Here is a 27104-nt window from a genome sequence, read left to right as displayed (position 1 = left end):
TAGGAGAATGTCACAGTAACTTCACTGCAGTGTTAATGTAAGCCTTACTTGTGGCTAATAAATAAACTTTACTGTTGTATTTAATTACTCAGCTTCTGTTTCATAGAATTAATAGGAGAAAATCCAGATTTTAGATTAGTGCCCCTGAAAGACTTTATGGAATTAACTTTTACATAACATCTGAAACACAATATTGCTATCCTTTCAGCTGCAAGTGATTTACAGGCTGACAGATCCGAGAGTAAGTCCAGATATACTTATTTCTTCAAACTTTATTTAACCTCAGAAAAATAGATTCTAACTGATCTGAGGAAGGCACAGCAATTACATTTTGCAACCTTGAAAAAGAAGTTACACATGGTTGCACATGAGCCGTGAGATAAAAAAGGCATCATGCATTATATCTCAATGGAGTGGCATGGTGGTTAGCATTGCTGCCTCATGGTGCCAGGAACCCGAGTTCAATTACAGCCTCGGGTGACTGTCAGTGTGGAATTTGCACATTCTTCCTGTGTATGCGTGGGTTTCCTCCGGATGCTCCAATTTCCTCCCACACTCCAAAGACGTGCAGGTTAGGATGATTGGCCATGCTAAATTGTCCCTTCGTGTCCCAAGATGTGTAGTTTAGATGGATTAGCCATGGTAAATGTATGGGGTAAATGTAGGGGGGAGAGGGCCTGGGTAAGATACTCTTGTCAGAAAGTCGGTGCAGATTCGACTGGCCGAATGGCCTCCTTCTGCACTATAGGGATCCTGTAAGATTCTATGACAGTGCATCTGTACTTATAAGAATCATAGAAACCTACAGTGCAGAAGGAGGCCATTCGGCCCATCAAGTGTGCACCAACCACAAACCCACCCATTGCCCCATGCATTTACCCTAGCTAGTCCCCCAACACTAAGGGGCAATTTAGCATGGCCAATTCACCTAACCTGCACATCTTTGGACTGTGGGAGGAAACCCACACAGACATGGGCAGAACGTGCAAACTCCACACAGGCAGTGACTCAAGCCGGGAATACAAAATGCTGTATTCCCCAATTTGTCAGATAATGCCAAGTGAGATTATGTGGAAGGATTCATATTTCACAGTGATGGAATTAAACTAGTGGCTGTTTTATAGCATACTTTTAACGACGTTGAAGTAAGTGCAAATGCGATTATTGTGTCCTTCTCATGACACATTGATCAAAGTAATAGCAGAGTGCATTCTGATATAACCACAAGATTCATACCTCTCATTGTATCATTCACTGTCATACCTTTATAATGCTGTGATGTACATTGCAGCAGGCAGGAAGATGAATATCTATGAAATTCAGAGGCAGCAATGACATTGCTCACTTGCATAAGTTAGCCAACATTAAAAACGTGGCCTCCAACTCCCTTGTAACCTTAAGGTTAATGACATCTCCAAAACCATCAATCCCAACTGTCATCCATCCTTCAAAATGCTTCCAAGAAATTTGACTCACTCAAAGGTCAATGTTTATGATCACATTATGATACTAACAGTCTCCATCAGTTTGTTGGCAGCTTCTGCTCCCAGAGAAGACACATGGAAGGAGAATTAACAAGCACGCCGTAGCTGTTTTGCAATGTGCATTTGGATAAGTCACTGCAATCCCCTGGCGATTTCTAGAGAGTCCTCAACACTGGCATGAGTGTGGTGGAATGGGAAAAACGCCCCAGCAAAGTTGTGGAGGTTTCCTCTTATAATTTAGACATACGAGTCATTTAAAGAATGCTGGTGGGAACAGGAAAAAGTGTCCCACCTACAGGGGTGACTGGGGAACCCAAATATTTGGCAGGGGGGCAGAACAAAGATACAAATTTTCCTGAAGTGCCTCCATACATGTTAAATGGCTGAGTCCGCACTTGAATGAGGGACTAAAATGGTTGCAGTTGTGGAAGAATTTTTGACTGAGACTTCCAAATAATAATACTGCATTTACTGTTGAAGTGCTATTACAGCTGTCTGGATGACCCACCCTGCTATGCCTTGCTAAGCCCTGCAGCTCAATCCCTCCCAATTGCCTCCAGACATTAAATGTGTGCCAGTACATGAAGTCGTCCATGCTCCACATACCCCTTCTCTCTGCTTCACTTGCCAGCTATCTTAAGTTGGCATCTTCCTGCAACCATCTCCCATCCCAATGGCAACAGTTTATCCTTATTTACTCCATCAAAATCCTTCACGATTTTGAACGCCTCTCTTAAATTTTGCTCAAATTTTTTTTGTTCTAAATAGAACCATCCAAGCTTCTCTGGTCCTGTCACAAGACAGAAGTTTCCCATCCCTGGTATCATTCCAGCAAATCTCCGCAGCATCCTCTCCAAGGCCTTGACATCCTTCCTAAAAAGCAGCATCCATAATTGAACACTACTCTCGTTGAGGCCTACACAATGATTCCTCACAGGCCATGAGGTCATGTTCTTGCACCTGGATTATGATATTCAACAGTTCGACAACTTTCTCCAGTGCTTTGTTCAACCTATTCAGTGAATCAGATAGAAGTATTTGCCTCAGATGTGGTGTTTGCATCACTTTGCTGCAATTAATTGGTAATGGGTTGAAGGGTTATGGGAAGAAGGCAGGAAAATGGGGATGAGGAGCATATGATCGAATAGCGGAGCAGACCCGATGGGCCGAATGGCCTAATTCTGCTCCTATATCTTATGAACTTATGAATAGGAGTCAAGATCCTCATCTGCAGTTTGCTGAGTTAATTGTAAAAAATATCATTGGGTTAGATTTTCTTTTCAGGGTCAGGCCCTTGATGTCGCGATCACTTCCAGGTTCTGACTCTGCTCCACGTCAGCACTCGCCGTTCAACACAGTCTTCAAGGAGGCGACCCAATACTGGCCTGATGACATGCTCGCTGACCAATTAGGGGTGATTGACACAGTGAGGTGAAAGTCAGACGTGGCAGGCCCGATTTTGACACCCGATTTAAAGAGTACCTGGCAGCCATTAATGTGTGTTCCAGACTCTTTGGAATGGCAGAGAGTGGCAAGCAGGTGGGACAGCCATTTGCACCACGACATCGAAGACCCACCACCGTGGGCATCTCAGCCACAGACATACACAAATGAGCAGCGGCCTGCTTTCATTCCAATCTTAGCCATGTAGCGGCAGCCACGAGTGCAAGGTGCCATGTCAGTAGTTTCACTTTGTGGCGCACTTGGATGGCATATACGATGGCTGTGTTCAGTTGTATTGGCTCAATATAATGAAATGTTTGATGACTGAACACAGACTTCTTGCATTCCAGTGTCTTGATGAAATTAAGACTGAAGAAGTGGGTGTACAGTGCAAAGAGACATTGTGCTGCCAATGGCGATTTGTCTTCCAGGCGAGGAGGAGAGAAAGGACACATCTCTGTGCTACAAGCCTCTTGGATGAGTTTGTTCTTTGTGAGAAAGGTGATTTGTAAGCCAAATCCAGGATCACGTGCGTTCAGGTGAAGGGTGCTTCTATTAGTGTGACTCGAGATTCCCTATATCTTGGTCAATGGTTTGATGCTTCAACCCAGAAGACTTTGCAATGCAATGCAATGCTCCAATACTGCTTCCTCCACCTCCTCCTCCCCCCCCCAAGACAATATGACAGTCCTCCCTCCTTTTATTCATTGTTGAGTAGTCCCTGCCTCTATGACTAACTCCACGCTGCACTGTAACCTCCCATCCAAATGTGACCATCTGTGTGTCCTCCAAAATCCCATTTTCATATAATGGTTACAGCACAGAAGGAGGCCATTTGACCCATTGTGTCTGTGCTGGCCCTTTGTGAGAGCAGCTCATCTAGTGGCCACCCACATACTTCCCCTGTAGCCCTGAACATCTTTTCTCTTCAGATAATGACTGAATTCTCCTTTAAAGATCACGGGTGAAGCAGCCTCCAACACACTCGAAGCATTCCAGATCCTAACCGCACAAAACAAATTCCCTCATTTCACCTTCACTTCTTCTGCCAAACACCTTAAATCAGTCTCCTCTGCCTCTCAATCCTTCCGCCAACGGGAAGTTTCTCCCTGGCTACTCTCTCTAGACCTTTTACGATTTTGAAGATCTCTAACATCTTCCCTTCCTCAAGAAGCACAGCCGCAACTTCTCCAGCCTTTCCAGGTAACTGAAGTTCCTCACCCTGGAACTATTTTTGTGAATCTTTTCTTCTCCCTCTCTCTTATCACCCAGAGAGTGGTGAATATCACCCAGAGGGTAGTGAATCTGTGAAATTCACTACCGTAGAAAGTAGTTGAGGCCAAAACGTTGTGTGATTTCAAGAAGAAATTAGAAATAGCTCTTGGGGGCTAAAGGAATCAAAGGATATTGGGGGGAGGGCGGGGGGAAGGCAGGATCAGGATTTGAATCTGAAGATTAGCCATGATCATAATGAAGGGTGGAGCAGGCTCGGAGGGGCGAATAGCCTACTTCTGCTGCTAGTTTCTATGTTTCTCTTTCTTATGCATGCCCATTCTTCCTAAATTGGGCTGCTTGGAACTGGATGTAATTCCCCAGTTGAGGCTGAACCAGTGTGATTGCAGGTTTGTCAGAACAGGCCCCTATTTATAAAAGAAAGGATCCAATTTACTTCGTTATCCGCTTTCTCACCTTCCAATGCCACCTTCAAAGATTTGTGCACATAAAACTGCAGGTCATTCCATGATCAATAGGCACCGTGGGGGAGGCTGAAGGGCATTGCAGACCCCGTGATCTACATCTTTTTTCTAATTCATTCGTGGGAGATGGGCATTGGTGGCTGGCCAGCATTTACTGTTCATCACCAATTGCCCGAGGGCAGTTGAGAGTCAACCACATTGCTGTGGTTCTGGAATCACATGTAGGCCAGACTAAGTAAGGACGGCAGATTTCCTTCCCTAAAGGACATTAGTGAACCAGATGGGTTATTCCAACAATCGACAATGGTTTCACGGTCATCAGTAGATTTTTAATTCCAGATATTTTTTATTGAATTCAAATTCCACCATCTGCCGTGGCGGGTTTCGAACCTGGGTCCCCAGAACATTAGCTGAGTTTCTGGATTAATAGTCTAGCGATAACACCACTAGGCCATCGCCTCCCCTACATTTTAATTCAAAGTTTGAAAGGTTTCCTTTAAGATTTCTGTGGTTTGTGACAGTAGAAACATAGAAACAGGAGTAGGCCATTTGGCCCTTTGAACCTGTTCCGCCATTCACTGTGATCATGGCTGATCATTGAATTAAATATCCTGATTCCCCCCATCCACCCATATCCCTTGATCCCTTTAGCTTCCAAGAGCTATATCTAATTTCTTCTTGAAATCAGAAAATTTTGGTCTCGACTACATTCAGTGGTAGTGAATTCCACATGTTCACCACCCTCAGAGAAAAATAATTCTCCTCATCTCATTCTAAAAGGCTTACCCCTTATCGTCAAACTATGATCCCGTAGTTCTGGACTCCCCCACCATCGGGAACATTCTTTCCGAATCTACCTTGTCTAATCCTGTTAGAATTTTATGAGTTTCTACGAGATCCCCTCTCACTCTTCCAAACTCCAGTGAATATAATCCTAACCAACTTAGTCTCTCCTCATATAGAATCCCTACAGTGCAGAAGGAGGCCATTCGGCCCATCGAGTCTGCACCGACCACAATCCCACCCAAGCCCTATCCCCATAACCCCACATATTAACTCCACTCGTCCCCCTGCCACTAAGTGGCAATTTAGCATGGCCAATCAACTTAATTCCACACATCTTTCAAAATATGGGAGGACACCGGGAGCACCAGGAGAAAACCCACGCAGACATGGGGAGAATGTGCAAACTCCACACAGACAGTGACCCAAGCTGGGAATCGAACCCAGGTTCTTGGCGCCGTGAGGCAGCAGTGCTAACCACTGTGTCACCAATGTCCCAATGCACCTTTGAGGGGCCCTCACCTTATTCAACATGTTGTTTCATTTGGCCCGTTTCTGTTAATCTGTTCATTTCACCCCGAGTTTTCAGTGGTTTATTCAAACAAAGCACCCCTTCTTTCAGTTTGTACCCTTCATTCTGCATCACAGCTCCCATGTTCTTCCTACCAAAATGAATTACTTTGCTGGGGTGGCACAGTGGTTAGTATTGCTGTCTCACTGCGCCAGGATCCCACGTTTGATTCCCGGCTTGGGTCACTGTCTGCACAGAGTCTGCACGTTCTCCCCCGTGTCCGAGTGGGTTTCCTCCGGGTGCTCTGGTTTCCTCCCACAGTCCAAAGATGTGCAGGTTGGGTGGCTTGGCCATGCTAAATTGCCCCTTAGTGTCGGGGGGCTAGCTAAGGTAAATGCATGGGGTCATGGGGATAGGGTCTGGGTGGGATTGTGGTCGGTGCAGACTCGATGGGCCGAAAGACGTGCTGGTTAGGTGCATTGACCATGCTAAATTCTCCCTCAGTGTACCCGAACAGGCGCCGAAGTGTGGCGACGAGGGGATTTTCACAGTAACTGCATTGTTGTGTTAATGTAAGCCTACTTGTGACACTAATAAACAAACAAACTTTAAACTTTAACTCTGCATTACCAAACAAAATCCCTGACAAGTGTGGACAGGCAGGCTGGGTGATGTGAATTTTGCAACATGCCCCCTCCTGCCCAGTAAAAAAATTCCACTCATTGGATCAATATTCTTGATCTTGGCATTCTAATGTACTTTCACAATGCTAAACAGAATAATACACTTGACACTCCTCCACTACCCCGCTGACTGATTTGGCACCATGGCCCAAACATCTCAGATGATTCGTTTTTTTTCCCCCAATAATAATTTCCCAAACACGGGAGGCAAAGTGGCTTCCTTACCTTTGCTTCTGGCACCAGGTCACCTCTCAGGCTGCAAGCTCCCAAATGTCAGTGTGCTCCTGAACACTGATCTAAATAACCGAGCTCACTTCTCTCCGGGTTTCTAGTCTGCAGTTCATTCACCACGAAGAGGAGTCAGAGCAGCAATACTCGGGAAATGGGTGGAGACTAGAAATCCCTGATTATAATTCCAAGGGCTGGAAGTGGAATGTCCCTTTCACCGAGTTTGTGTTTCAAAATGGTCATTTAAAAAAATTGCACTGGTTTGATCAGGACTTTCCTGTGAGCCGTTCTTCGACTTTCACTGGAACCTCGCACAGACCTCAGTTACTTCCAATTTAAACTTTGTAATCGTTTCTCTGCCCAGAAACCAACATTTTGTTGAGTGAGAGAGAAAGACTGTTTCCCCAGGGCTGCTCAGTTGAATCAACTTTCCTTTGCTGCTTCTGGGGCTCCCGCGGTTAATAAGAAAGAGTTCATTAGGTTTATTCCGAAAGTGTCATTGACCTTGTCAGCGGTTTACTGAATAACTAGAATTCCTTTCATTGCCTATCTCACTATTACTCAACCAGCAGGGCATGTTCTGCTATTACAGATGTTTAACACCTTCCCTCCGTAAAAGACACAACGCCACAGTACCCTGAAGATTTCAACTCACACTCCAGCCTTCCCTCGCTAGATTGGAACGAACCTAATCTGGATATTTCAGAGCAAGTAATCTCACAACACCAGGTTAAAGTCCAACAGGTTTATTTGGTAGCACGAGCTTTCGGAGCGGCGCTCCTTCATCAGATGAGCGGTGCTCTGAAAGCTCGTGCTACCAAATGAACCTGTTGGACTTTAACCTGGTGTTGTGAGACTATTACTGTGCCTACCCCAGTCCAACGCCGGCAACTCCACATCATGGTTGTTTCAGACTGATGGGGTTATGCTGCATTGAGGTCCCTCTCCCAGTCAATTCACCTTACGGTATAGGCTGGATCCTGGATTCATGCCATTAGGTTCCACACAGCAATCAGCGGAATTCTACGGCCTCGCTCATCCCGAAACTGTAAAATCTCACGCGAGGTCAACGGACCTTTCCATTGTCCGCCCCTCACCCACTTCAATTCCCATGGCGGGTGGGGCGGTAAGATTCCAGCTGATGTCTCCACAAAGAGCCAGGATGGATTAAATGGGCAGAATGGCCTTCTGCTATGCCTATTTTGAAGTGGGGAATTTTGTTTTCGGTGGCCGGATTACTTTAGAAATACTAAAAAGTAATTCTATTTAATATCTTTCGCAAAGGTCAATGAAACTCAAGATTTAAAGCATAATAAAATTTATTTCCGAAACCAGTTTTGTTATAAAACATGCAAACGATACAAGAAACAAAAGACATACATTAAACAAATACAGTACTTCAGATGAAGGGGATCTGGGGATGTGAAAGCACTTTGAGTTTCCTCCACAGAACGTGGCGACGAGGGAATTTTCACAGTAACTTCATTGCAGTGTTAATGTAAGCCTATTTGTGACATTAATAAATAAAAGAAAAATTTTAACTGCAATTCCTATGAAAGAAAATACATACAGCAGTATTCAGGAGCGGATTAAAGCATAGCGTCTTGGGAGAGTATAAAATCTGGCCCGGTTACACACACCATCACTGCAGGCAACTTCTGGATCAAGATATCCTTGTGGTCTCGGAAGGGTAGCTGGTGGTTGGGAGGGGGGGGAGGGGGGGGGTGGTGTTGGCAGGAGGGGGTGGTGCAAAGTGAGTACAGGCACAGCTAGTTGTGGGAGAGGGAGGGGCGAAGGTGGTTGGCGGGGAAAGCAAGGAAATTTGTTCGGGAAGCACTGGTGGCACCATGCCAATTTCCTCGAGAGAAAGCAGCACATTGATAACATTACCCCTACTGTTTGCCTCCAGGGAACGGGCAAAGTACCGGCTCTAGGTGAATGAATTTCTCCCCCACCCTCAAGTGCTTTTATTATTCCTCAGTGTCTCAAGAGTTGATAGCAGAAGTGCGGGTTAATGTTAGCAGAAGATGACATATGGTTCTGATGTGCTAACTTTTAAACCAAACAGAGTGTCATTTTTTCACACAAGTAAGTTTTGATTCAATCCTTTGATTTTCCTCAGTCGCCCGAAAGACTAATAATTGCAACATCCCAGTGCTAAACACAAACAGATGGACACATGCACACACACCATGCACGCACACACATACATACACATACACCACTCCTAAAATGGTTAAAAAAGAGTTTTTAAGACACATTGCCTCAACCTAAGCATTGAAGAAGGAATTTGTCAAAGTTGCTGGAGTCTCAACATTGTAGGGGGAGGATAGAGTCACAGAGTCATAGAGTTTACAGCATGGAAACAGGCCCTTCGGCCCAACTTGTCCATGCCGCCCACTTTTTTAACCCCTAAGCTAGTCCCAATTGCCCGCGTTTGGCCCATATCCCTCTATACCCATCTTACCCATGGAACTGTCTAAACGCTTTTTAAAATACAGAATTGTACCCGCCTCTACTACTATCTCTGGCAGCTTGTTCCAGGCACTCACCAGCCTCTGTGTGAAAAAATTGCCCCTCTAGACACTTTTGCATCTCTCCCCTCTCACCTTAAACCTATGCCCTCTAGTTTTAGACTCCCCTACCTTTAGGAAAAGATATTGGCTATCTAGCTGATCTATGCCCCTCATTATTTTATAGACCTCTATAAGATCACCCCTTAGCCTCCTACGCTCCAGAGAAAAAAGTTCCAGTCTATCCAGTCTCTCATAGTCATAGAGGTTTACAGCACGGAAACAGGCCCTTCAGCCCAACTTGTCCATGCCGCCTTTTTTTTTTAAACCCCGCTAATCCCAATTGCCCGCATTTGGTCCATATCTCTCTAAATGCCGATCTCCTTATCTCCTTGTAACTCAAACTATCAAGTTCCGGTCGCATCCTGGTAAATCTTTTCTGCACTCTTTCTAGTTTAATAATATCCTTTCTATAATAGGGTGACCAGAACTGTACACAGTATTCCAAGTGTGGCCTTACCAATGTCTTTTACAACTTCAACAAGACGTCCCAACTCCTGTATTCAATGTTCTGACCAATGAAACCAAGTATGCCGTATGCCTTCTTCACCATTCTGTCCACCTGTGACTCCACTTTCAAGGAGCTATGAACCTGTACCCCTCGATCTCTTTGTTCTATAACTCTCTCCAACATCCTACCATTAACTGAGTAAGTCCTGCCTGGTTTGATCGACCAAAATGCATCACCTTGCATTTATCTAAATTAAACTCCATCTGCCATTCGTCAGCCCACTGGCCCAATTGATCAAAATCCCATTGCAATTGGGATCTACAACATTCCTCCCAGGGATATGTCCCCAATTCAACTGATGAAGGGGCAGTGCTTCGAAAGCTTGTGATTTCAAATAAACCTGTTGAGTATAACCTGCTGTCGTGTGACCTCTCATCTACCTCATACAGGTCTCACATGGCACAAATCACTCCATTCCCAACCTCCTCCTGTCAGGTCAGAGCCCTGTCACTTCTCCCCTCAGGCTCGTCATCAAGTGATCACTGACTGTCCTTGACCCACAGAGCAGCTGCCCCTGATCCCAAAGACCTTTTTACACCCCTCCCTCTTTCTCTCTCTTAGGCAGTCCCTCAGAGTGGAGGGTGACTTGCTTTCACGCTAAAAATGAGTTCTCAGGTGACTGAGGAGTCCGGTACATGACCTGCAAGTAGGACTGATGTTGGTTATAGAGTCATAGAGGCTTACAGCATGGAAACAGGCCCTTCAGCCCAACTTGTCCATGCCTCCCAGTTTTTACCACTAGGCTAGTCCCAATTGCCCACATTTGGCCCATATCCCTCCATATCCTAGAGATGAGTGACTTAAAATGAGAGATATTGGCCAGGATTCACATATACAAATACATGGAGAAATACACACACACAAACACACAGAGATATACACACACAGAAACACATACAGAAACACACCTACACAGAGAAACACATGCAGAAACACACCCACACAGAGAAACACACAGAAACACACACAGACAAACACACACAGAGAAACACACACAGTGAAACATACACAGAAACACACACACAGAAACACACACAGAGAAACACACACAGAAACACACACACACACAGAGATATACACACACAGAAACACACACACACACAAACACACAGAGAAATACACACACACAAACACACACACAGAAACACACACACACACAGAAACACACAGAGAAACACACACACAGAAACACACACACACAAACACACGGAGAAATACACACACACAAACACACAGAGATATACACACACAGAAACACATACAGAAACACACACACACAGAAACACACACAGAGAAACACACACACAGAGAAATACACACACAGAAACACACACAGAGAAACACACACACACAGAGAAATACACACACACAAACACACAGAGATATACACACACAGAAACACACACAGAGAAACACACACACACAGAGAAATACACACACACAAACATGCACACACAAACACACATACACAGAAACACACAGAAACACACACACACAAACACGGGCAATTGGGACCAGGTGGGAGGGCATCATGGTCAACATGGACCAGTTGAGCCCAAGGGCCTGCTTCCATGCTGCATTGTTCTGTGACTCTGTGAGAAAAACATATATGCACACGCATACAAACATACACAAACAAACACGCAAATACACACATGCCATCTGTTCCATTTTGTGTCTTTAATTATATACCTTACAGAAAAGGTGAAAAGGAATCAGTATTACTCCAATAATCTCTGTAAGCAGCCCTGAACAGCAGTGCAACAGTGGCCTGGGATGTCTTCTCCGATGTCCTCAGTCTCCATTTCATAGTGAAAGCCTTTATTAATGGTTCTAAGGTGACTGCAAAACTGCATTTCGAATAGTCTCTGTTACTAATGGCCAGCTTCCATGAACAGATAAATGCCAGGGCAGATTTTGAAAATACCAAATCATTCAGATTGGAATCAAAGCTCTGTTCCCTCAAAATAGCATGAGACGGGACCACCATCGATTACAGGTGATGACACATGTCACCTTTTAGTTAACTAATCATTCCAATCCACTAGAAGTTTCAAGTTAGGAGCAGTCGTGTTTTAATTGACAAAATAAAGAGCTAAGTTCTTTTGGTTTCGCTCATTGAGTTATTAACAGAACTGATTGCAATAGTTTTATCATTGTATCCTTGAACAAGGTCCCACTGTTCACTTAAGAACAATTGACACGGGTTAATATTGCCAAATCTAAGATTTGATGGTTTACAATACCAAATAAAAAATTGACTCAAATTGAGACATGGTTGGAGGTTTTGCAATCCTGATCAAAAAAACGACTTTACAGGGGTGAATGCCCTCAATGTTGTGACACAGTGTACAGTGCGCCTCTTGACAGCTTACACTTACCACTCTTACACTTTACCATAATCATCCATCTGGGAGACTATGGCCTGTGGGTTCACAGAGAGAATTGGGAGGGTGGGGGGATTGGTTATGGAGAGATTTCTACTGTGCAATATAAGTAGCAAAATTATAAATGTCATTTCTAAATGTCTTTGTTATAAACAGCCCGTAGAAGAAATGGCAACCCCATGATGAGCAAAAAGAAGGAAGCTGCGACTGAGCAATTAACAAGTTGTGGCTACCAGAACTCTCTGAATTACTGGTGGCACAGTCATAGAATCTAACATTGCAGAAGGAGGCCATTCGGCCCGTCAAGTCTGCACTGACCACAATCCCACTCAGGCCTTATCCTCATAACCGCATGCATTTACCCTAGCTAGTCTCCCTGACACGAAGGGGCAATTTAGCATGGCCAATAACCTAACCAGCATGCCTTCGGACTGTGGGGAGGAAACTGGAGCACCCAGGGGAAACCCACGCAGACACAGGGAGAATGTGCAAACTCCGCCCAGACAGTGACTCAAGCCGGGAATCGAACCCGGGTCCCTGGTGCTTTGAGGCAGCAGTGCTAACCACTGTGCTGTGGTTGGCACTGCTGCCTCACAGCACCAGGGACCTGGATTCAATTCCTGGCTTGTGTCACTGTCTGTACAGAGTCTGCATGTTCTCTCCGTGTTTGCATGGGTTTCCTCCGGGTGCTCTGGTTTCCTCCCACAGTCCAAAAGACGTGCTGATTAGGTGCATTGGCCATGCTAAATTGCCCCTTCGTGTCAGGGAGACTAGCTAAATTCTCCCTCAGTGTACCCGAACAGGCACCGGAGTGTGACGACTAGGGAATTTTCACCGTAACTTCATTGCAGTGCTAATGTAAGCCTACTTGCGACACTAATAAATAAACTGTAAACTTTAAAAATTACTCGGGGCACCTTGAGATGCTGTGTAATTTCAAGAAGAAATTAGATATAGCTCTTGGGGCTAAAGGGATCAAGGGATATGGGGGGAAGGCGGGATCAGGATATTGAATTTGATGATCAGCTATGATCAACATGAATGGTGGAGTAGGGCCGAAGGCTGAATGGCCTACTCCTGCTTCTAGTTTCTATGTTTCTATGTTGTACTATAGCACGATAATTAAACTCAGTCGCCAATCTGAAAACCTCCAGGTCAGCTGTATTTACAGTTTTTGGTTGTACCTGTCGTGTTTTAACTGCATTTCAATTTAGGTATTCAGGTTTATCTTTTAAGCAATAAATGCATCAAACACGAAGATTACCACCTGCCACTTACCTGAGAGGGAAGTTCCGATTAACCATTATGTTACATCATTTCACATAAACCTGAGAACGAAAATGTTTCCTCTTTTCTTTATTGCAATGTCTTGCCTGGAAGAAGATATGAAGTTGCCTTTAAAAATCTGGACTGCCAATTTAAAATAGCAAGGCTGGTTTTTCAATCCAAACCCTTAAAGAAATATCTCACCAAATTGCTGGCAGGAGGGATCACTAAATAATTGATTATAGATGTGTTTTAAGCAACGTCTTAAAGGCCGAGAGGGAGACAGAGACAAGAGTTCAAGGAGGGATTCCAAAGCCTAGCAGCTGGGCAGCTGAAGACATGCTAGCCCATGATGGAGTGAATGGAAAGCTTGGGGCAGGGGAAAGGGGGATGTGGGCTGGAGGAGATTATAGCAATAGGAAAAAATTAGGCATGAAGGGATTTAAAAAGGAAGATTCGAACATAAGATTTATTACATTGAAAGTAAGAACGAAGATGATCGAAGAGCAGGGTTTAAAGTGTGTTTATTAGTGTCATAAGTAGGCTTACATTAACACTGCAATGAAGTTACTGTGAAAATCCCCTGGTCGCCACACTCTGGCGCCTGTTCGGGTACACTGAGGGAGAATTTAGCACGGCCAATGCACCTAACCAGCACATCTTTCTGACTGTGGGAGGAAACCGGAGCACCCGGAGGAAACCCACGCAGACACGGGGAGAAATGCAGGCTCTGCACAGACAGTGACCCAAGCCGGGAATTGAACCCGGGTCCCTGGCATTGTGAGGGCAGCGGTGCTAATCACCGTGCCACCATGGTGCAGCAGGATACGGAGGAGGTTTGAAGCAACCATAAGACCTTTCTGTTGCCTCATCCAATAAATAATTCTCCTTCGGTCTCGTCAACAAAGAATTCACTGCTGGAGTGATGACAGTGCTTTCCGACTACTGTAAAGTAGTGGCTGACAGTTAAGGGTCAAAATCTCCACAGAAGCTTCGACAGATGGATGAAAGTGTTTATAAAACTGCATTGATGGACTCCAGTGCAGACTAAGTTGAAATATTGTGTATACACTTTGTCACAAAGTCATTCATTTAAATTGTTGATTTCTTGCTGCCACAATGTATTTTGAAGTGGATTCCATGTCATTTTCCAGCCTTCTGGTGTTCCTTTTACTTATCTGAGTCGATTAATTCTTCGCATGTAGACCTGATTCCAGAACAGAGCAGCATTGAGGAGACACACGCACACCAGGACAGTTCAATGCAAAACCCACTTTTGGTTAAAAATAAACCTTTTTAAAAAAAATCAGTGGCAGGAGAGAGCCAACCACCACTATAAAGGTATGGCAGCAAATTTTAAACTGCTCTGCCACATTCCACCCTCTCACTCGGTGACATTGCAGAATGGAACGCTCGCACACTCTCAGTCTGCAATGTTACATTACAACGCACAAAGTTGGAGGCGGGTTGGGGGAGGGGATTGACCCTGCACCCAGAACGCGCAGCAAGTTGGTGACGCAATTGTACCGTCTGCTAGTCTGGGTTGGCAGGATTGCTCTGGAGATTTCAGAAACTTAAGGTTAATCTTTGGGGCTTTGGAGTAAGGAACTCAGGACTTGGGGCTGTAAGAGGGAATCTATACTTTTTGGATTTTGTGCGCGCTTGCTGCAGGCCAAAATTGGATATTGTAACATTTAAGGTCCAAAACGTACCAAGCGTTGATACATCACACCCAGCCTCAGAACAAAGACTGACCAAGATTTCACAAGGACGTGGGTCAGTTGGGGCAGAATAGGCTGGAGGGCAGTTGTTAGCTCCATGCACGATCAGCTTGGGAACGCTGGGATGGGTTGTCTGAGGAGCAGTTGTTTTCAGCTTAGTGAAGCTAAAGAGGCTGTTGATTTCTCTATGAAGCCATGGAGCTGAGGCTCAGAGAAGCCCATGGTGAGCCATGGTTGTCTACTCAGTTTCTTTTCTATTCAGCCACAGAATGTTGGCATCATTACTGGGCCAGTGTTTATTGCCCACCTAGATAGCAGAAATTGGGCAAGTGATTAGATGCCAGGGTGTATCCTGGCCAACCCAATGGGAAGCAGTCTCAGGTGAAGAGATTGAGCAGCAGGGAGGTGAGCAGTCATTGGGGGCATTCTGAGTTGTAGTCCTGCATAGAAACATAGAAACTAGTAGCAGGAGTAGGCCATTCGTCCCTTCGAGCCTGCTCCGCCATTCATTTTGATCATGGCTATTCATCGAATTCAATACCTTGATCCCCCTTCCTCCCATATCCCTTGATCCTTTTAGCCCCAAGGGCTATATCTAATTACTTCTTGAAATCATAGAACATAGAACATTACAGCGCAGAACAGGCCCTTCGGCCCACGATGTTGCACCGACCAGTTAAAAAAAAAAACTGTGACCCTCCAACCTAAACCAATTTCTTTTCGTCCATGAACCTATCTACGGATCTCTTAAACGCCCCCAAACTAGGCGCATTTACAACTGATGCTGGCAGGGCATTCCAATCCCTCACCACCCTCTGGGTAAAGAACCTACCCCTGACATCGGTTCTATAACTACCCCCCCTCAATTTAAAGCCATGCCCCCTCGTGCTGGATTTCTCCATCAGAGGAAAAAGGCTATCACTATCCACCCTATCTAAACCTCTAATCATCTTATATGTTTCAATAAGATCCCCTCTTAGCCGCCGCCTTTCCAGCGAAAACAATCCCAAATCCCTCAGCCTCTCCTCATAGGATCTCCCCTCCATACCAGGCAACATCCTGGTAAACCTCCTCTGCACCCTCTCCAAAGCCTCCACATCCTTCCTGTAATGTGGGGACCAGAACTGCACACAGTACTCCAAGTGCGGCCGCACCAGAGTTGTGTACAGTTGCAACATAACGCTACGACTCCTAAATTCAATCCCCCTACCAATAAACGCCAAGACACCATATGCCTTCTTAACAACCTTATCTACTTGATTCCCAACTTTCAGGGATCTATGCACACATACACCTAGATCCCTCTGCTCCTCCACACTATTCAAAGTCCTCCCGTTAGCCCTATACTCAACACATCTGTTATTCCTACCAAAGTGAATTACCTCACACTTCTCCGCATTAAACTCCATCCGCCACCTCTCGGCCCAACTTTGCAACCTGTCTAAGTCTTCCTGCAAACTACGACACCCTTCCTCACTGTCTACCACACCACCGACTTTGGTGTCATCAGCAAATTTGCTAATCCACCCAACTATACCCTCATCCAGATCATTAATAAATATTACAAACAGCAGTGGCCCCAAAACAGATCCCTGAGGTACACCACTTGTAACCGCACTCCATGATGAATATTTACTATCAACCACCACCCTCTGTTTCCTATCCGCTAGCCAATTCCTGATCCAATTTCCTAGATCACCCCCAATCCCATACATCTGCATTTTCTGCAGAAGCCTACCATGGTGAACCTTATCAAACGCCTTACTAAAATCCATATATACCACGTCCACTGCCTTGCCCCCATCCACCTCCTTGGTCACTTTCTCAAAAAACTCAATAAGGTTAGTAAGGCACGACCTACCTGCCACAAAACCATGCTGACTATCACCTATCAATTCATTACTCTCCAAATAACTATAAATCCTATCCCTTATAATTTTTTCCAACATCTTGCCGACAACAGAAGTGAGACTCACCGGTCTATAATTCCCGGGGAAGTCTCTGTTCCCCTTCTTAAACAATGGGACAACATTCGCTAACCTCCAATCTTCTGGTACTATACCAGAGGCCAACGACGACCTGAAGATCAGAGCCAGAGGCTCTGCAATCACTTCTCTTGCCTCCCAGAGAATCCTTGGATAAATCCCATCCGGACCAGGGGATTTATCTATTTTCAGACCCTCCAGAATATCCTGCACATCCTCCTTATCAACTGTAATACTGTCTATTCTACTCCCCTGCAACCCAGTGTCCTCCTCAGCTATATTCATGTCCCCTTGCGTGAACACCGAAGAGAAATATTGGTTCAATGCTTCACCAATCTCCTCCGGTTCCACACATAACTTCCCTCTGCCATCTATAACTGGCCCTAAACTTGCCCTAACCAACCTTCTGTTCTTGACATACCTATAGAACGCCTTAGGATTCTCTTTAACCCTATCCGCCAAAGTCTTCTCATGTCCCCTTTTAGCCCTTCTAAGCTCGCTCTTCAACTCCCTCTTAGCCAATCTAAAGCTTTCTAGTGCACTACCCGAGTGCTCACGTCTCATCCGAACATAAGCCTCCTTTTTCTTTTTAACCAACAAAGAAACTTTTTTGGTGCACCACGGTTCCCTAGCCCTACCAATTCCAATCAGACAACGTTTTGGCCTCAACTACTTTCTGTGGTAGTGAATTCCACACATTCACCACCTTCTGGGTGAAGAAAATTCCCCTCACCTCAGTTCTAAAAGGTTACCCCTTATCCTCAAACTATGACCCCTAGTTCTGGACTCCCCCACCACTGGGAACATTCTTTCTGAATCTACCCTGTCTAACCCTGTTAGAATTTTATAAGTTTCAGTGAGATCCCCTCTCATTCTAGTGAACTCCAATGAATATAATCCTAACCAAATTAGTCTCTCCTCATATGAATCAGCCTGGTAAACCTTCACTGTACTCCCTCTATGGCAAGGACATCCTTCCCCAGATAAGGACACTAAAACTACACACAATACTCCAGGTGTGGCCTCACCAACACCCTATAGAATTGCAACAAAACATCCCTATCCCTATATTCAAATCCTCTCGCTATGAAGGCCAACATACCATTTGTCTTCTTTACTGCCTGCTGTACCTGCGCGCTTACTTTCAGCTACTGATGCACAAGGACTCCAAGATCTCATTAAGTATCCACCTCTCTCAATTTACACCCATTCAAGTAATAATCTATCTTCCTATTATTGAAGTGGATAACCTCACATTTATCTTCATTCTACTGCATCTGTCATGCAGATGCTCATACACTCAGCCTGTCCAAATCACGTTGAAGCATCTCTGCATCCTTCTCTCAGCTCACCCTCCCACTTAACTTTGTATCATCTGCAAATTTGGAGATAATACATTCAGTTCCTTTTTCCAAATCATTAATATATAATGTGAACAATTGGAGTCCTGGCACAGATCCCTGTGGAACCCATTAGGCACTGAATGCCAATCAGAAAAGGGGGGGAGAGGTAGGCCGTGACTGCCCTTGTGGGGGGGAAGGGCGGGGGGCGGATCAGGACTGCCTGAGGGAAAGGGGTTGGGGCTGTCAGAGGTGGGGGTCGGGACTGCCGGGAGGGGGGGAATCAGGAGTCTGACCAGATGGAGGGGGGCTGGCCAGATGGAGGGTCGGGTAGATCGGGGCTGGCCGGGGGAAGGTGACATCGGTGCTTGCCCAGGGAAGTCCAAGAGGGGATTTAGGGGGGGGGGGGGGTCGGAAAGCCAGCAATGGGGGTTGCGAGGCTAGCCGGCAATGAGGGGGGAGGCCACTGCGCATGCTCCGGTCTCTGCGCTGACAGACCGGCACATGCAGTGGCCCGCTCAGTGGCCCGCTCAGTGCTATGTTGCTGACCTCTCGGATGGGAATTGGCCGCGCCCACTGATTTTCAGAGGGAATCTCGCTTGGGCTCTCTGTGATGCACAGAGTGTGGGAGATTCATTCTGGAAATCCCGCTAAAAAAATTGGAGGGAGTTAGTCCCATTTTCACACAAATTGGGGACTTAGGATTTTTTTGGGAGAATCCCGGCCTATATGTTTCCCCTCCTGAAGTATTTTACTAAAAAGATGTTGCTGATGTTGAGGGAATGTTTGGGTCTGCTCAAAAAATTTCCAGTCAAGTGCTGTTCATGAACAATAGACTGGTAGAGTGTAACGCACGTTTATAAAAAAAATTTATTCATGGGACACGGGCGTCGCTGGCTAACCAGCATTTATTGTTTGATTACCCTATCCTTCGTTTTCATTTCATTTAATTTTTTATTGTTCTCTACCTTTTCTTTCTTTATTGTGGTCCCTGCAGAATGCTGACGAGGGGGGGAGGGTGAGGGGAAGATGTGTTGAGTAGTGGTGTCATGCTGCAGTTGGCAGAAATGGCAGAGGGTAATCCTTTGAATGCGGAGACTGGTGGGGTGAAAAGTGAGGACAAGGGGGACCCTATCCTGCTTCTGGGAGGGAGGGGAGGGGGTGAGAGCAGTGGCCCGGGGGATGGGTTGGACGCGGTTGAGAGCCCTGTCAACCACAGTGGGTGGAAAACCACAATTGAGGAAGAAGGAAGGCACGGTAGCGCAGTGGTTAGCACTGCTGCTTCACAGCTCCAGGGTCCTGGGTTCGATTCCCGGCTCGGGTCACTGTCTGTGTGGAGTTTGCACATTGTCTGCGTGGGTTTCCTCCGGGTGCTCCGGTTTCCTCCCGCAGTCCAAAGATGTGCGGGTTAGGTTGATTGGCCAGGTTAAAAATTGCCCCTTAGAATCCTAAGATGCGTAGGTTAGAGGGATTAGCGGGTAAATATGTGGGGGTAGGGCCTGGGTGGGATTGTGGTCGGTGCAGACTTGATGGGCCGAATGGCCTCCTTCTGCACTGTAGGGATTCTATGATTTCTATGATATCGGCAGCGCTATTTTGAAAAATGGCATCATCAGAACAGATGCTGCGGAGGCGAAGGAACCGAGAGAATGAGATGATCCTTATAGGAAGTGGAGTGTGAAAAGCTGCAGTCAAGTAGTTGTGGGAGTCGGTGGCCTTGTAATGGATACTAGTGGACAGTTTATCACCACAAATGGAGACAGAGAGGCCAGATGTTATGGTGGCCACGAAGGACATGGGGGAGCATCGATAGATCTTCCTGTGGGTTTTGTGGAGTATTTACTCCCCTATTGGGCAAGCAGGGGCTCCCCCTATGGGAAACAAGCAGAAGGAGCTTACAACACACTGCCGCAACCCAGACCATTATTCTGTAGGTCCCCGGACTTGGACTTGCGTCGTATGCCACAGATACGACTTTTCCCGTTTTGTGAATGAAGGGTTGTGGAGTTGGAAGATGGGATTACTACAGGTAACATGCAAAAGAAAAGGAAAGAAATGAGGGGCAGAGATCAGGGTCTGAAATTATTAAACTAGAGGCTGAATCCACAAGTAAAGCACCTAATCGAAAGATGGTGAAGGAGAGATTGTTCAGAGTCAGAGGAGGATGGTTGGAGGGTATTGTGACTACACAGCATGAGGTAATATTGGGGATAGGGTCAGAGCGCAGAAAGCGTTATTGGAATTTGCAATCATAGAATCCCTACAGTACAGAAGGCCATTTGGCCCATTGAGCCCGCACCAACAACAATCCCAATATGGCCGTATCCCCACGTATTTACCCTGCTAGTCCCCCTGACACTAAGGGACAATTTAGCATGGCCAATCCACCTAATCCGCACATCTTTGGACTGTGGGAGAAAACCAGGGCACCCGGAGTAAATCCACGCAGACACAAGGAGAATGTGCAGACAGTGACCCGAGGCTGGAATTGAACCCGGATCCCTGGCGCTGTGAGACAGCAGTGCTAACCACTGTGCCAGTGTGCCGTGCAATCTTTCAAACCTGAAATAAATAAAACCAAAAACTTGTATGAAGTTGGCGACGCTCTCATTTCATTCTGCATAGTTAGATGGCAATACTTGCATAGCAAGTTCTTGCCAGTAATATTAATAGATTGATACAATATTCTTAGAATCCCTACAGTGCAAAAGGAGACCATTCGACCCATCGAGCCTGCACTGACAACATTCCCACCTTGGCCTTATCCCCATGACCCCACTTATTTACACCACTAGTCCCCCTGACACTAAGGGACAATTTAGCACGGCCAATCCACCTAACCCGCATGTCTTTGGATAAATGTTGGGTTAAATTTTCTTCGATAATTTTGTATTCCTCTCCCTTTTTTTCCAACTGGCGCTTTCCGTTCTGTTTCTTCAAATAGCTGATTGAGCGCAGAAGATAATCGGACTTACAGACTCCCCATGGCTGGTGCCAATGTTGTTCTTGACTAATAGCAGAACCATTTCTATTGGATTTAATTGGCTGTGCTCATATTACTCCAACAAGCTGATTGCCCTCCCGATGTACAGTACTCCATCTAGTGGATTGGGTAAACCTATGAAAACAACTGGCCATATGAACCTGCGATTTTGATGAGAACATCACTGGCCATCTTCCTCTTGTGCAGTCACTAAACCATCAACTGACCAAATCACACACTATCAAAAGCGCAATTGTTACAGCAATTAGATCCACCATCCTCCTCCCCTCCCCACTGTTCACCCTATCCCCACAACCCCTCGCACTTGCCTTGGCTAAACCACCTAACTGACACATCTGTGGATTGTGGGAGCAAACCGGAGCACCCAGAGGAAACCCACACAGACACGGGGAGAATGTACAAATTCCACACAGTCACCTATGGCCTTAATTACAGCAGGTAATTAAGAAGACAAATGGAATTTTGTCCTTCATTGCGAGTGGGATGGAGTTTAAAAACAGGGAGGTTATGTTGCAGCTGGAAAAGGTGCTGGTGAGGCCACACCTGGAGTACTGTGTACAGTTTTGGTCTCCTTACTTGAGAAAGGATATACTGGCACTGGAGGGGCTGCAGAGGAGATTCACTAGGTTGATTCCGGAGTTGAGAGGGTTGGCTTATGAGGAGAGACTGAGTAGACTGGGGCTATACCCATTGGAATTCAGAAGAATGAGGGGAGATCTATAGAAACATATAAGATTATGAAGAGAATAGATAAGATAGAAGCAGAGAAGTTTTTTTCCACTGGCAAGTGAAACTAGAACTAGGGGGCATGGCCTCAAAATAAGGGGGAACAGATTTAGGACTGAATTGAGGAGGAACTTCTCCACACAAAGGGTTGTGAATCTGTGGAATTCCCTGCCCAGTGAAGTAGTTGAGGCTACCTCATTGAATGTTTTTAAGGCAAGGATAGATACATTTTTGAACAGTAAAGGAATCAAGGATTATGGTGAGTGGAGTTGAGTCCACGAAAAGATCAACCATGATCGTATTGAATGGCGGAGCAGGCTCAAGGGGCCAGATGGCCTACTCCTGCTCCTAGTTCTTATGTTCTTATGTTTAGAATCGAACCCAGGTCCCTGGCGCTGTGAGGCAACAGTGCTAACCACTGTGCCACCTAAGACATTCACCAATAGAACTCTTGGCTGAGTTGACATATTCATCCATATAGTATATGAATTAAGAGCAGGAGTAGGCTACTCAGCCCTAATCCAATAAGATTATGGATTATCTGATTGTAACCTCAATTCCACATTTCCGCCTACCCTCAATAACTTTTCAACCCCTTACCTATCAAGAATCTATCTATCTCAGCCTTAAAAACATTCAAAGACTCTGCTTCCACTGCCTTTTGAGGAGGAGAGTTCCAGAGGCTTACCACCCTCTGAGAGAAACAGAAATTCCTCACCTCTCTCTTGAATATATACTTCACACAGTCCCATCAGAGCAAATAGGCGTACAATGAAACATCAATTTATTACAAATATAAGCACAAGATGTTGAAAATGTCTTTTAATGAGGGATATGAGCCAGAAATGTCTCCTGTCACACCAAACAGAAAGAAATAGAAGCTGCGTTAGGCCATTTGGCCCTTTGAACCTGCATCCCTACTTCCCCACTATATCTTCATACCCCTTGATACCTTTAAGATTGATAGTTTCTTAGATATTAAAGATATGGACAGAGTGGCACCGCCCACCAAGGGGATCAGAGCGGGCGTGGGGCAGACAATGGGAAGTTCCATTCACTTTGGGTGTGATTTTACAGTTTCAGGACAAGCGAGGCCATAAAATCCCACCCAGTGTGAGAAAATAGCATTGAGGTAGAAGATCAGCCATGGTGGAGTGGGCTTGAGGGGCCGAATGGCCGACTCTTCCAATTCAGACAGCAATTGAAAATTTGTCTCCAGGATTATTTCAGTAACCGAGCCTAAACTCCCCAGCTGCCAGGTTGAGGACTTGAACTCATGCTTGCAACAGTTTAGGTCTCCGGATTATTAGTCCAGTGCAATGTAATCACAAGTCTCATGGCGCAATGGGTAGTGCCCTTGCCTTTGAGCCAGAGGCTCCAGGTTTGAGACCTCTTCCCACCTCCACCAAGAACTTGCTGGCCAAATAGGTTGAATACCAAGCTGCAAATCCATCAAACACACTTTCAAAGAGAAGTGGGAAGAGTGGGTGAGATTGATTGGGAGAGATTCCTGATGAGCCATTGAACGAATATCCAGGGCCTCTACTATCATTACATAGAAATGTAGAAAGTAGGAGCGGGAGGTGGCCATTCGGCCTTTTGAGCCTGTGCCTGCCTTTCAACATAGCTCCATGCCTGACCAAGACTGCAAGAAACTACAAAGCGTTGCGAATGTAGCCCAGTCCATCGGGCAAACCAGCCTCCCATCCACTGAGTCCGTCTAAACTTCCCGCTGCCTCGGGAAAGCAGCCAGTATAATCAAGGACCCCGCGCACCCCAAGCATACTCTCTTCCATCTTCTTCCATTGGGAAAAAGATACAAACATCTGAGAACAAGTACCAACCTACTCAAGAATGGCTTCTTCCCTGCAGCTATCAGACTTTCGAATCTTATATTAAGCTGATCTTTCTCTACACCCTAGCTATGACACTATGTTCTGCACCCTCTTCTCTCCTTTTCTCCTATGTACTCTATGAACAGTATGTTTTGTCTGTGTGGTGCACAAGAAACAATACTTTTCATTGTATCCCAATACATTTGCCATGATGTGACAAGGGCGGCACGGTGGCACAGAGGTTGGCACTGCTGCCTCACAGCGCTAGAGACCCGGGTTCGATTGCCGACTTGGGTCACTGTGTGTGTGTGTGTGTGTGTGTGGAGTTTGCACATTCTCCCCGTGTCTGCATGGGTCTCTGCCGGGTGCTCTGTGGTTTCCTCCCACAGTCTGAAAGCCGTGCTGGTTAGGTGCATTGGCCATGCTAAATTCTCCCTCAGTGTACCCGAACAGGTGCCGGAGTGTGGCGACTAGGGGGCTTTCACAGTAACTTCATTGCAGTGTTAATGTAAGCCTTACTTGTGACAATAATAAATAAACTTTAAACCTTAAAACAAATCAAATCAAAGTGCATGTTGCTGCACCAACTCAGACTCTCTGATTGACCTGCAGCGCCTGGAGGTGGGTGTAATCGCCTTCGGCAATGACCGGAGGTGGCGCTGTGGGTGGAGGTCTGCGTGGTTACTACTACCGCTGCAGGAGGGGGCGCTGCGCTTGGAGGAGCAGCAGCTCCCGAGCTGCGGGCGTCCAACCTGTCTCGGATATATCTTTGGCAGCGGAAGTGGAGGAAAGCGGAAGTGTATAAAGAGGCAGGAAGAGAGTGAGGGAGTTCCAGCCTGGGTGAGAATGTCAGAAAAATCATATCATTGTGCTTTTATTTAAGGAAAGGGACACAGAAAGGTTAAATAAAGCCTTAATAGTCATCTGTAATTTACAGAATTAAGCAGTGCTTTCCTCACCATTGAATTCCTGCAGCTGTTGTCATGATTCCTTCACAAAGCAACTGCTGAAATGTTTTGAATCTGGAATTTTCCAAAATAATTCTCTTTAACTAAACCCAATTCTGGTTGTTCCAATTTCCAGGTTAGCCCGTAGACTGAAGCTTAATCTCAGGGTCATGGGTTCCAGCCCCATGTTGGGGCACCATATTTTGTGGGGTAGCACAGTGGTCAGCACTGCTGCCTCACAGCGCCAGGGACCCGGGTTCGATTCCCAGCTTGGGTCGCTGTCTGTGTGGAGTCTGCACGTTCTCCCCGTGTCAGCGTGGGTTTCCTCCGGATGCTCCGGTTTCCTCCCATGTTCCAAAGATGTGTGGGTCAGGTGGATTGGCGGTACTAAATTAACCCTTAAGTGTCCAAAGATGTGTAGGTTAGGTGCATTTGTGGGATTAATACGTAGAGGTTATGGGTATAGGGTGTGGAGGGGTGCTCTGTCTGCGAATCAGTGCAGACACAATGGGCCGAATGGCCTCCTGCTGCACTGTATTGATCCTATGAAACCTTTTGGAACCCTTTATCGAAATGCATTTTTTTTGTCATATTGTCATTTTTTGCCCTCTTGGAATTCCTGTCAATCCCACCCACTGCCTCCTCTCCCCCCCCCCCCCCCTTTCCAACCGCACTCCCTAAAAGAAATGTAATTTTTTGTGCAAAAGCATAACGAGGAAAATCTTTTTCACGCAGTGGTTGGCTAAGGTCTGGAATGCACTGTCTGAGAGTGTGGCAGAGGCAAGTTAAAGAGGAAATTGGATGATTATTTGAAAATAAACAAATGCAGTGCTACGGGGGGGGTGGGTGGGGAAGGGGCAGGAGAATGGCACAAGGTGAAGTGCTCATTCCGAGAGCTACGATGGGCCAAATAGCGTCCTTCTGCACTGTAACAGTTCTGTGATTTTCCTTGAAAACCTGAAACCGAAAATGACACATTATCTGATTCTGTTTAGGGCTGCCGCCTGATGAATGATTTGAGTTGTCTATTTGGAAATTTGATTTATAAAGCAGGAGCAAAAAAATCCTTCTTTAAAATTGAGATTTATTTTTCTTTGCTTATTTCTGTGTCCTACTTGACGCTTTCAATAAATAATCGGAGCAGCTGTCAGAATTCAATCCATAACCTTACTGTCTGGCTATTAACTTAAGCAGAAGTGACAGCATCAGCAGTATTTTGCTTTTGTTGAAGAACTGACAATTCTTTTCTGTAGACAGAGTTTTTTCTGGTTGACAGATTGCAGCAGTTTAGCTCAACCCACATTTATCTATTAGACCACAGTGTGTAAAAGAAAAAAAATCTTTTATTTATGTAGTTCAGGATGTTCCAAAATGCTTTACTTTTGAAGTGTGACTATTCTTGTAATGTAGAGGAGCAGATAGAGATTTGCATCTACCTAAGTACGGAACAAAAGGTTTTATATCTGTATGAATGTCTTTGCTTTCTACACTATTCAATTAGGTTGAAAAATCAAAAACGGAAAGCAATTTTGACAACTCCCATTTTGTGCAACTCTCTCAAAAATTGAGACAGTCTCGTGAACTAAGGCAGTAAGATATAAATGTTGGGCTCGCAACAGCATCAAAGTGCTAAATCAGCAGTCCTCTTTTTTAACTGAGTGATCTCCAGCTGCATTATAGTGGGGCGGCACAGTGGTTAGCACTGCTACCTCAGTGCCAGGGACCTGGGTTCAATTCCAGGCTTGAGTCGCTATTTATGTGGAGTTTGCACATTCTCCACGTGTCTGCGTGGGTTTCCTCTGGGTGCTCCGGTTTCCTTCCACAATCCAAAAAAATGTGTTGGTTAGGTGGATTGGCCATGCTAAATTCTCCCTCAGTGTACCTGAATAGATGCCGGTGTGTGGTGACCAGGGGATTTTCACAGTAACTTAATTGCAGTGTTAATGTAAGTCTACTTGTGACAAATAAATTTTTTTTAAA

At 45.5% G+C, this 27104-nt stretch overlaps 2 protein-coding genes across 3 annotated transcripts in view; one reads left to right on the top strand and one right to left on the bottom strand.

Annotated features, from left to right (window-relative positions):
- LOC144511228 (organic solute transporter subunit beta) overlaps window positions 1-7115 on the bottom strand; it is a 33661-nt gene extending 26546 nt beyond the window's left edge. Inside the window, exon 1 of the mRNA XM_078241324.1 lies at window positions 6827-7115. The gene's annotated coding sequence lies outside the window, so the exon portion shown is untranslated. The remainder of the gene's footprint in view (window positions 1-6826) is intronic.
- A 17838-nt stretch (window positions 7116-24953) lies between these two features.
- LOC144511225 (dipeptidyl peptidase 8-like) overlaps window positions 24954-27104 on the top strand; it is a 40351-nt gene continuing 38200 nt past the window's right edge. For both annotated transcript variants that reach the window (XR_013500777.1, XM_078241321.1), the window contains exon 1: window positions 24954-25017. The gene's annotated coding sequence lies outside the window, so the exon portion shown is untranslated. The remainder of the gene's footprint in view (window positions 25018-27104) is intronic.

Source organism: Mustelus asterias, chromosome 24 (assembly GCF_964213995.1).
Source record: "Mustelus asterias chromosome 24, sMusAst1.hap1.1, whole genome shotgun sequence".
NCBI lineage: Eukaryota > Metazoa > Chordata > Chondrichthyes > Carcharhiniformes > Triakidae > Mustelus > Mustelus asterias.
The sequence above is the reverse complement of the archived record's forward strand: the minus strand, read 5'-3'. Positions and strand labels throughout refer to the sequence as shown.